General features: G+C 37.9%; 1 protein-coding gene across 2 annotated transcripts in view; it reads left to right on the top strand.

Annotated features, from left to right (window-relative positions):
* Positions 1-903: 903 nt before the first annotated feature.
* Positions 904-11,912, top strand: part of LOC311434916 (uncharacterized protein) — a 48,444-nt gene continuing 37,435 nt past the window's right edge. The window contains exons 1-2 of one of the 2 annotated variants that reach the window (XM_084515429.1): positions 904-996; positions 1,381-1,517. The gene's annotated coding sequence lies outside the window, so the exon portion shown is untranslated. The remainder of the gene's footprint in view (positions 997-1,380; positions 1,518-11,912) is intronic. The other variant, XM_084515430.1, reaches the window with a different exon arrangement.

Genomic DNA, 11,912 nt, shown 5'->3' with positions numbered 1-11,912 from the left:
TGGATAGATGGGAGCCGCTTTTTTTCCCTGACACTCTGAAACTGTGAAACTCTTCACTGTGTTAAAATCCTTTGATGCAGGAATTTCAGTCACAGGTCATTCTTTATGTAAGTTTATGTTCCCTTGGTTATTTAGATTTGTATATTATACATTCTCAAGCTTTTTACAAGCTCATTTGTGTGTCTCATGATTAAAAAATCTGTTTATGTTTTTTTGCTTGTCAAGACATAATCAGCTTTCATGCTGTGTCTATGTGATATGTTCAATAATCAGTCAGGTTTATGGGGAAAGCAGGAGCAGCAATGCCATACAAAGTACTTCTCGGGGATAAGTCTGAAGCTGTGAACTCGCTTTTCATTCTGCTTCACCTAAAATCTTAAAGCTATGCACCACCGTCAAGGAAGTTTTTGTAGCAACCTGGGTTCTGTTAGCTGACTAGCTCCCCCTTTTGAAACTCTGCAAACACTGACAGAAAACTAGTCAGGGCTGTAAAGAGGAGTGAAATGAAATCCAACGGTACTGTAGTACTTCATTTTTATATCAGTTCTGGATTTTTATTTTTTCATTTGCAACCTTGACAGCTGGGGAAAAGTTCTTTCCTTGCTGTTGCTGCCAGTTTCTGAAGTGAAGTTTTAAGAACATATCAGGGGTTTTGGTGCCTGTTGCAGAAGGGTTGAGGGCTGCAAAGTTCACCCTAATGCCGTGTCCAGGGGGGACGGAGAGCAGAGCTCCCCAGCTGAAGGGCACTGGAGAAGGACAGTGGAGGACAAGGATGGCTGAGGGACATCATGGTTCAGCTCCACCCTGCAGCAGACCCTATGCGGGGACTCCAGCAAGCAGCGGGGCAGGAAGGGTAGTGCCCATCTGTGCAGGAGTGCAAACATCAGCTGTGCCTCCTGGGGCATTCCCTCCTGACAATGAGCCCAGCTGACACAGGGAGGTGGCAGCTGTGCCTCCACGCTGCATGGCTTGGCTAGGAACAGGGCTGTAAACATGGTAGGTAACTACAGAAAGTAGTTTCTTTATAATTTTTGTTTTGTTTTGTTTTCTAGAACAGATACAAGGTATAGGAGGAGATTTTGTTCTTGGGTGTCACGGGGAGACAGGTATGTGGGTCTGCAGCTGTGAACAAGGTGTCCTTCCTCAGTGTGCAGCATGCCTCATTAAGTGGAGCAAAGCTCACGCACATCTTACAAAGAGCTGTCCCTGCCCTACCCTCTATAGAGGGGTAGCTGAGATATAGAACAACACTCAGACTTCATACCACATTGTTAAAGCATTTTATCAAAAGACTCTTTATTTGAAAATACATTTGGCAAATGTATTTCTGAATGTATATTCTGAAGCAAGAAACAGAACTCAGGACTCTTCCTTTTCTAGGGTTTTTCTGGCAGTGGGCTATAAAACCAGTCTCCTTTCATTTACCCTTCCTCTTTCTGCATGAATCATGCCTGCTTTTGGATACAGTGGCCCATTTTCAACAGGAAGGACAGAGAGTGAGACTACTATCTAATCAGGTGAATTTCTTTCTGGGTAAGGACAGAAATTGTTTGGAAAGTCTTTATGTTGAAGAGAGGGTGACCCAGTTTCTAGGTAGAAGTTTGTAAACAATGTTTAAAATGGAGAGAACTACCTCTAGCTTGATTTTAAGCTGATTTTGATGCTTTGTGTCATTTTCAAGGGTGCGTAAGTGTCAGCGGAAATAGCTGTTTTGGCACTCCATGTATGTAGCTGTTGCTTTTCCCTGAACCGCAATGGAGCAAACATCACAGCTAGTGATGCAACTGAGAGTTTATTCCCTTCTCGAGTGAACAACGTGGCATTTACTCACTTCTCATATAATCCAAATGGTTGAGGTTTTACAGTCTTAGAGTCATGCTTAAATCTTTCTGATCAGCCTAAAAACATCCTTGGAGATGCAGCTTAGTTGTTTAGGTGTCTTGAATCCTATGTAAATCCACAGTAAATCTTAAGTGTCATAATATCTTTCAAATATCTATAACTTATGTTGCCTGTCCCAAGTCATCATGAAAATCTGTAAGAACTGGAAACAAATTATCCATACTCTTCCCAAGAGTCTTAACTTCAAAATGATGCTTCACATAAATTAAATGAGAAGCATTTTTTAAATAAATGGCAGACACAAGGATCTCAATTTTTCTGTATCAGTTCTAGGACACCTTACATTTCACCTAACGGTGATAGGTGGATAAATACCCCCTTCTGGACAACAGAAACATCCCTCTGATTTGTTTACACTGTAAACTGTGAGCTGTAAACACTGACCCAATTACAATTACTTGCCTTTTTTGAAAATCTTAGCTTTCATTTCTAGGATTAAGAAAGACATGCATGAATGCTTTCAGGAATAAAAAAGAGGGTTAGAGATACCCTCTCAAATCTGCTGAACCGTATCTGAGAATCTGAGAAGAACCGTAGGATCAGTGAAAAACTAAAACAAACAAACTAACTAAAAACAAACAAACAAACAAAAACAACAAAAACAAACAAACAACAACAACAACAAAAAAAAACAACACAGAGTTTTAGTCTCCAAAATGTATTTAGTCTCCAGTATTTAGTCTAGTAAACTATCAACAAATAAAGAAAACTGCTAAGGAAGTACTTTTAGGTAAACTTTGTTTTAATATCTTCCCAAATATTTTAACAATATCTTATGTACCCAAACCATAATACATGTTTTTAATTTCAAGCAGTAATGATCTAAAATTGAAGGAAAGACAGATCTATTTTGTATTCAGTCTTCTAATATACATTTTTTCATACCTCTGAAAGCCCTTTCTGTGTGCTTTTAAAACAGAACTGTAAAATTCAGCTCTTCAGCTGATAACCTTAGAGAAACTCTGCCCACTTTTATCACTTAAAAATCTGAAGTTCAAATGTTGTCACAAAAACAAACAACCCCCCAAACCTCACTATTCCCAAATTATGCATACTGGAAACATGTCATGGAGTGCGGTGGTATGGTTCAAAATTACAGTGTATTATTCCTGATGTGCCTTTTATAAAATGCACAAATACCAGCACAAACTGAATGTCTGGGTCTGCATGCAGCAGTATTCTTTAATGCTCATCATGTTTAAAGCTGGGGGTCCTCTAGGCAAGAAGTGACTGTCTGGTTTGGAGGTGATGCAAAGAAGGTCATCTACATTAAATCAACTAGACTGGGCTCAATAATAGTGAGCCATTCTCAGATACTAATGACCATCTGGATTACAGATGCAGTAGCCAGATTGTCTGTTGTGTCCACCAAGTGAGTTGTCTTACCCTGGGAAAAAACTGTCATCTGTCTGTCTTGCCCTGTAGACACAAGCTTTCTTCCAACCTGTCCACATGGATTTACTGGTGGCAAGGTCATTCTGTTCTCTGGAACGTCACTCACTTGCGTTTGCTGGCTGCTTAGCAGCTGCCAAAATGTTTGGAACAGAGCAGAATGGCAAGGGGCTGAGAATAAGACAGTAAAACTGAAATATTTTCGATTTCTTTCTGGTGCACATTTACCAGTAGTTAAAGAAAACAATACCTATTTATTAGCTGAATAACAATTCTTTTTCCAGCTCTGTTTGTTAAATAGATGATGTCGGTTTTAGGGTGTTTCTCTTCTCTGCTCCCACGCTGTGAAACTCCTTCCCTTTTGTTTAGCAGAATAAGCAAATCATTGCAAGACCTAAAATCTTGTTAAAAATGCACCAGTTTGATTTGGCATTTAATTAACACATTTTTTGTTTTGTTTTACTGTGTGAATCCTGACTTTACTTTCAGGTTTCCTTTTCATTTTATTAATGTAATTATGCTTTGCTTTTAAACGTGGCCAGCAAACACATAATCTATATATTGCTATTGTTTGTTTGTTTGTTTGTGGTTTTAGCATCATGCTGTCTTTCACGCAATAGAGGATTGTACATATTTTTCTGAGTGCAAAAAGTAGAAGTTAACTATTTCTGAAGGTTTTATACTGCTGAACGTTATTCTTGTGTTTGAAATGCACAATCCTAAAGAACCTTTGCAATGTATCTCAAACAGTGTAATACACTGCAATATACAAACATCAAACACTTCCAATTATTTTCAGAACTTCCTTATATCCTTGTGAACACATACAAAATGAAGACATGAAAGGGGCTAATGCTTGTGTTAGCTTCAGATTCTGAGAAAATAGTCCTTCTGGAAAAGGTTTCATCCCCAAATCTACAGGTAGATATCCTGGGGATTCATTTGTGATTGTCATGGTGAAGTGTTTTTGCTAATTAATTTTGCTAATGAGGTGATAAACAAACTAAGGGAGTCCTCTCCTTTTTGACACTAGCTCAGATTTCATTAGTAAAAGCTTGTCTATGACAGATACAGGTAAATCCCAGACAGTGTGTGCTACAAACAGTACATATAAGGCACTGTGACACCAGTTTGAGCCCAAAGACTAGGGTTACTTGTATAACTCTCAAGCTGACTATTCAGTCAGCTACATGAATAAGGAAGGTCATACTTCCATGTTACTGCATGGCTTTGATGGGAACATGCTGTGAAGGACAGTATAGGCAATGGGGAGAGGGGAAGGAAGGAGAAGGGCTACTGTTCCTTACCCTGTCCTTTAAGATTTGCATCTCTGTGTGTGTTTAGACACATGTATTCAGCATATATATTTTCCACATGTATACATAATCTGGGCACCTAAGTAGGTTTACAGTGTTAAGAGTGTTGTTAAGTGTTGTGTTACCCCATGGTTGTAAGAAACATAGCTAAGAAAATAAAAAAGAGGATGGTGAAAAGGAAATAAATTAGGAGATCAAATGAAAAAGGAAGAACAATATGTTAATTTTGGTCACATTCTTCATGGACTGCTAATGTAGCCTGTATATACATGTCTCTGTGTATATAGATGTAGACAAGTGCATATGGTTAGATATTCAGAAATCCTGTGTGCAGATAGAGCTTTTATCTTCATTACATGTGAAAGAGAACCAAGTGTATGGCTTGAAAAAAAATAAAAAATCTTCTGTATGGTATTTCATCTGGCATCATCAGAAAAGGTGTTTTCCAAGCAGATCAGAAACAGTCTGTAGCTTACTGTGGCAATTCTGTTTGGAGTAAATGAGCTCTTAATTAGGTGAGGGCTGATTTCTTGGCATTTGAGACTCTTTGAACCTCTCAGACTACTCTTCACATTAAAAAAGAAAAAAGACTGTTCTTTGTAAAACTTCCTAGGAAGTGGGAGCATAGTACAGGGGAAAACAAGACTGAAAGAACACATACTTCACTGCAAAGGGCACGATGCAAAAGCAAACTGGAATCTGTTTTGCACTTGAACAGTTCAACAGAGGTGTCATTTGGCATATACTGGAGTAAGATAAAAGAAATAATCTGCTGGAACTATAGGTGATTCATGACCAAGACATGGGAGCTGAGAACCATCCTAAGAATTGTCCTCTGCTGTGGCAGGCATCACAAAGCACATCAGCTTCTTTCTGGAGCTGATTACTTTCTTGTCCTTGCAGCAGCAGAGGGAAAGCTGTTTATTAGCTTAATTCCAGGGGCGTTTAGAAACTATTTATCAGAAACCTTTTCATGGCTGTTCCATACCCACCTATATTTAACATTGGATGTCATCACATCACAAGGCACATCCACCCAAGAGTGATATCTGGTCCCCTGACCCAAGTAGCCTAGAGTGGCTAATACGCAAGGCTAATCCTGTATAGAGCAGATGAATCCCATCCATGCCATATTGCCCATATGGTGCTCACATACATCTAAAACATGTCTGTTTTTGTCTGTGGGGGTGGTTCAGTTCATTGTATTTAAAAATGTGAGGGCTGTGTTGCAAGCCCACAGAACAGTTTTTCTGTGGCATGAACTGCAGATTAGATGTTGCCTGCTCTGAGCCACAGCATAGATGTGCTGCGAATTCTTGAGGATTCCTGAATTTTGTTTTGGTGGTGACTGGTTGATTTCCTCCCAAAGAGACCTTCTTTCATAATCAATAGAGAGAAATAAGTGATTCATCTCATTCTGAAGTAAAGGTTTGAAAAAGGTCAGATCAATAACGTCTGGAAGTGCCTATTTGTCTCCTTTGACTGCAAATGCAGGCTGGGTTGAGCAGCTAGGGGAAATATGCCTACACTGTAGACACCTGAAGTTAGGTCAGATGAATTCCTGATTGATCAATACTGAAATGATCACCCTGACCTTCCTTCTTTGCTGTCAGTAGCACCTAAGAGCCTCTAATTTACAGGAATTATTCTTGTTATAAAACTGTAATTGCAGGAGCTTCCATATGTTGTATTAATTAGGTAATTCATGAATTTCTATTAGCCTGGTCCTCAGGGTTAATATAACACTTCTCCTGTGTGATATTCCAATTCTCTTCCATACTGGCAGTGTCTCTCAGCTTTATGTCAGCACCCAGATTGAATTTGTAGGCTCCTATATTTTGTGCTGTTTTTGAAAACTTTCAATCATTTGCTCCCTCACAGCTTTTAAAGAAACTTTAAGATTAATGTCCTTCAAATACAGGTGTCACCTTCGGTATAAACTGTTGCCATCTCATAGTTGGTTCCATTTTTAATATACAATACAATTCTCTGTTAATGCTTAGCTTCTCTACTAACTGACAGTGTAAGAGAAGCTTAATAACTTAGCAAAGTCCAGGTAGATGAGATACATGTTTTAGAAAAAAATTCTTTTTATAATAAAAATCAAGAAAGAATATACTGCTCAACCAAAAGGTATTTCTTGAAAATCTGTTACTGCCTTATCCTATTTGCAATGTAACTCCATGGCAAGTTATTGTTTCTTTCAAATTATGTTCTGAACAATGCAAATTCTTGAGGCAATATGAATGCAATCCTAATGTTTCTCTTCTTAAATATTAGTAGCTTATTTCCTTCCTCATTTATTATCAGATCGTGGTCTTTCCTCATTTATTATCTAATTTGATCAATTCTGTAAATACCACAGATTCACAGAATTGTAGGGGTTGGAAGAGACCTTGAAAGATCATTGGGTCCAACACCCCTGCCAAAGCAGGTTCCTTAGAGCAGGCTGCCCAGGTAGGTGTCCAGATGGGCCTTGAATATCTCCAGAGAAGGAGACTCCACAACCTCCCTGGGCCCTGAAGAAGGACATTTTCCTCTGATGGTTCTTTCAATATTCTGAAATGTTTCACCTCCCATACCTTCTTCAGCTTGAACTCTCTGACTTCTGTGTCTACCTCAGATTTCACTTTTGTTTCAGCTTTCATTTCTCTTTGCCTTCTTGCCTTCACATCTTCACATTCATTGTTAATTTCATTGAAAACTGGGGCAAAATATTCCTTTGATAGCTGGATTTTATCTAGATTAATTTCTCTTCTGCTATCTCACCCCTTGTCCTCAGTGATAAGCACTCTCTTCTTGCTTCATCTCTTCTTGCCCATGTGGCCGAGGGTATTTGTTTTATTTTGTTTTATTTTGTTTTACTTTTTTTGCTGTGATATGTAACTCAGCTTTACTGTGGCAGTTCTCACATTGTCCCTCCACTTTCTCACCTTCAGGATATATTTGTCATTTCTTTTCAGTCTTTTTAATTAATTTTTTTTTCAGTTGCTTGTAGAATTTGCTTACCTTTAATATACCTTCTATGGTAATTATTCCTCTAGTTATACCTAAAGCATTTTCTCCTTGCTTGCAAATTGAATGACAGACAAATTCAGAACTTCATCAAGGAAATTCCAAGCCTTACATATGAGCCTCTGAGCTCTTCAGCACAGTTGACGACACTTGCTAATTTCCTTAATTTCCCACAGTCTGTTTCTTGAATTAAAAAATCTTAACTGTAGACTTGTTTCATTTAAACTGAATCAGCTTATCATTACTCAGGGCAAAATTTCTTTTGTGACTAGAGTTTCTATAAAGCCTTTGCTGTTTACAAAAAATAAGCCTAAAACAATCTGTTAGGTGGTAGACTTCCTCTGCAGTCAAAGAGGAGAGACAGAAAAGTCCAAAGGTTGAGTTGGCCCATGCAAGGTCTCTAGAAGAGCATTTTTCACCTTCGTGACTTAGAGGAACTTTAGCTCAAACAGTTTGTGTGTCTTTTCTGGATCTGGCCTTTGGAGGCCACAGTTGGTCAGCTGTGGCATTCCCAGTGCCATTTGCTTACCCCATAATCGTGTTTCCCAGCAGTCTGCTGTGTGTGTTGTGTATGCATGTGTACCTGAGTGTTCTACAAAGCTCAAGCTATATTCAGATTTAAATGAAGGTCTGAAGGCCTCTCACACTGTGTCAGGATGAATTCCTTTGCACTGCTTTCCTAACGTATTTGTGAACTATGATAATCCCATTTCACTCATCCCACCACCTCCTATTTCTTTGCACTGTCTCACATAACTGATGCATTGATGTGATGATACCATCGTGATATGATTCTGATGACTGTACAACAGAGCTCACTGCCCTTACCTTGTTTCTACCAAGTTTGCATTTAGCAAGAAGTCAAAGGAGACCAGGACTTTCCTGTTGGCAGCACTTGGTGAAGTGAATGATCCCTTACAGATGTTACTGTGGAGTCTCCTCTTGCCCTTTCCCTGCTCTATAAGTATGCTGCAGTATACTGAATCCTTATTTTTACTTCTCTCAAGCCAGTCATATCCTTCATTCATTTCAGCCCTTAGAGCAATTAACTTAACCAAGCTCAACTCCAGCTTTTAAAAATAAGGCAGAACCTGTAGGAATAGATGTGACTATCCTGTCAACTATGGAGTCACAGATAGGTGATATGAATTAAAAAATTACTATATATATATATATATACGTTTTCACTGGGATACATTTTCTTTTCCTCCTGATCTTTTTCTCTCACTTTTTCTTCTTTGGTTGCTTTGTGGCTTCACCTTTTTCTTGCCTTCCTCTAAATTTCACTTATCCCCAGCTCTTTTATTTTTTAATGCCTTTCTAAGAAAAATCACAAACTCTATCAGTGGTCAAATTAAGTCCTATGGGGCTTCAGCAGATGCAATCTAAAGGTGATTACTTCTATTGTGAACCCTGCCAGCTGTCACAGTGGTTGTAAGAGCCGATGTCATGTCCAGGCTGATGGCTTAGGAGACCTCCAACCCTGTCACTATATGGCCATTTTTAACAGTCCCCCAAAAAGAAGCAAACACATAAAAGTAAACTCAGCTACTGCTGCTCTCAGTGCAGAAAGATATGTCACTGCCTAAAAAGTGACAAATCCCAGGAATCTGAAGATTCCTTTTGTTCTGATTTATGAAAAAATAAAACTGTTGCTTTGGTACAGGAAGTACCTTGACTGTATAATTTAGCATATAGTCTTGCTTTACTGGAAGTGTACTGAGCTATGTAATCTAGCAAACTTTTTAGCTCCCAAGGGACAGTCTCAGGGATTTCAATGAAAAATTCGGTTTCAGTTTAAGCCGTCTCAGTCAGGGAATATATCTTTTCCTGGTTTAGAAGTAAAGGTCATGCAAACAAAGAATTTTCATTCCTGAAGGTGAATCCTGCTCTTTATTTTATTTATTTATTTATTTTTATGTAGATTTTTCACAGATTTTCAACAGACAGAACAATTTCTTCAAAATTTCATGTGAGCTTTTGCTGTTTAAATTCTAACATGCTCATTAGGTAAAAAAGAGGGAGTTGAGGCTTTTAGGATTCAGGTTCTTAATTCTGCATAAAAGTGCCCTGGAAGTCTTGAAGTGCCTGAACTTAAAGAGTTGATCGCGATGGATCTACCTTGAAACTGCAGTCTTTGAAATTCTAGGCCAAATTCCCTTTTGCTTCAGTGGAAATTCATTGGAAGTAATACAGATATCTGTGATCCAATGTCTTATCAAGGAATAAAAGTCTTCTCTGATGAAAACGTGCTTTAGTGGGAAGTTCCATACTGGTGCTAAGTAAAATACTAGAAATAATGAATATCCCACTGAGGGAATATTTGGTAAGTATGCAAATCTGAAAGTGAACTGAATAATAGGGTGCAGCTGGTTCTTAGTCTTATATTTGACTGTTGCTGTTCACATACAGTATAACAGCCGTGCATGGGGGAGGAGTGTTAACATGATATTCAGTGAAGGCTGCATGGCGTGGGTGTATCACAGTTCCAGGAAGAGCCTGAGGTTATGGTTAACAGAGTTCACGCCAACTCTTCATTTTAAAATGTAGTGGCACACTGCAAGTCTGCTGCTGACAGAATGAAGTTTTACTGATGCTTGACATGGTGACTAAACTATTAGGCCCATCCAAGCTCAAAATATAAAGCTGTTTTCTGACAGCTTATCAGAAAACAAGACTAACTGCTTTTCAGCTGAATATTTGCTAAACCTCTCTCATTCCTCAACCAATACACATTCTTGTGACACACATTTTGAAAATCCACTTATGTATTTCGCTTTGTTTGGGAATTCAGGCCTGCCCTCTGTACAGAGAAAGCTTGAGCTTTTTTTTTTTTTTTTTTAATCAGACATCCCAAACAATTTGCTGTTAGCTCTTTTCCTAAATTTATAAGTTTCAGATAATTTCTAGTATTACAACTTGTAAAATTTTAAACAGACTGACTAATGCATGAAAAATATATTTCTGGAAAAAACATCTTGTGTTGTCAGGAGATAGATTTTTTCCACATCTTGCATCTTTCTTTGCTAGGTTTGGTGATTGTTTTCAGTGAAATGCATTTAATTATTCCCAAAGCTTCTATGCAAAACAATTGCAAAACTCTCCTTTTGTGAGTACACTAAGAAAATGGCATTACCTCTAAAACTTTAGTCTCTCTGCAGCTGACTTAGAATGTGTTTCTCATTTGCTCTGTAGATAAGTTTGATGTCTCATTAGGTTTTAGCATGTTCCAAACCCTGGTGTTTCTCATACTTTATTTGGATTGATCTCTGTACTAATATATACAGTAAGATGTGAGAAAATAAAAATAAGTCACTGCATGAATGAGACTCCTTTTATATTAACCCAGTGTTCTGTATAACCAGTTTCAGATTTTCAGTGTCAATGTCTATTTAGTTGGGAAATATAATATTTTAAAGTGCTTGATGGAGAGATATTTTGATCTTTATATGTTGAAAATTGAATTCTTTGTCTTTATATGTAATATCCATAAAATATATTTTTCCTCAGGTGCCTTTATCAGAAAAACAAATTTCAGTTATTCACACCAAAGTACATTTGAACAAAAAATAACTTTTAACACATGATGTGGAAACTGACACTAAGGAACTTGAAAAATGAAATACCCTACTGTTCAGCAGCCAAAACTATAACTGGTGCCTGGACGACAGGCTATTCCTTTGTCCAGTCATCATATTTCCTTCCGTGTCAAAATTCCCTACAGTCTGGAGTGGTCATCACATGATCATAGATCTTCTAATTTATTTCACTGTGAAGAATGTTAGGTTTGGAATATTTCTAATATGGTATCATGGAAAATTCAACAGGGAAGAAAAATACAATATTTTGAAATCTCTAGGAAACAGGAAACATGGTTGCTTTCTCCCTTTTTTCCTTTTCATAACACTGCAGTGTGTTGACTGCCTTTTGTTTTGCAGTATAATTGGAATCATATCTGTAGAATGGGAGTATCCTTACAATAAATGATTTTTTAAATTTTCAAATGCTTAAGCTTTGTTTGGCATTTAATTACCTCCTCCTCTCTCCAAAGCCATTTTTGTGGGCTCCACACCTCTGTCAGGAGCTGTTCATTACCCTACATTAGAGAAAGCTGTTTTATCTTGAAACATACATTTTTAATTAAAAATTTCACTTATGCTCAGAAGGCTTAGGTATGCGTCACCATGTACAAGCCTATTTTTTTAATCATAAAAGTCATATTGAAAAGCAGGTCTGTTATAGACAGAGCAGCGTGGGTTTAATCAGTTAATTGTACGGTTACACTGT

The sequence above is a fragment of the Aythya ferina genome, assembly GCF_964211825.1.
Source record: "Aythya ferina genome assembly, chromosome: 3".
In the NCBI taxonomy this organism is placed as follows: domain Eukaryota; kingdom Metazoa; phylum Chordata; class Aves; order Anseriformes; family Anatidae; genus Aythya; species Aythya ferina.
Note: the sequence above shows the minus strand (reverse complement) of the source record. Positions and strands in the feature narration are given on the sequence as shown.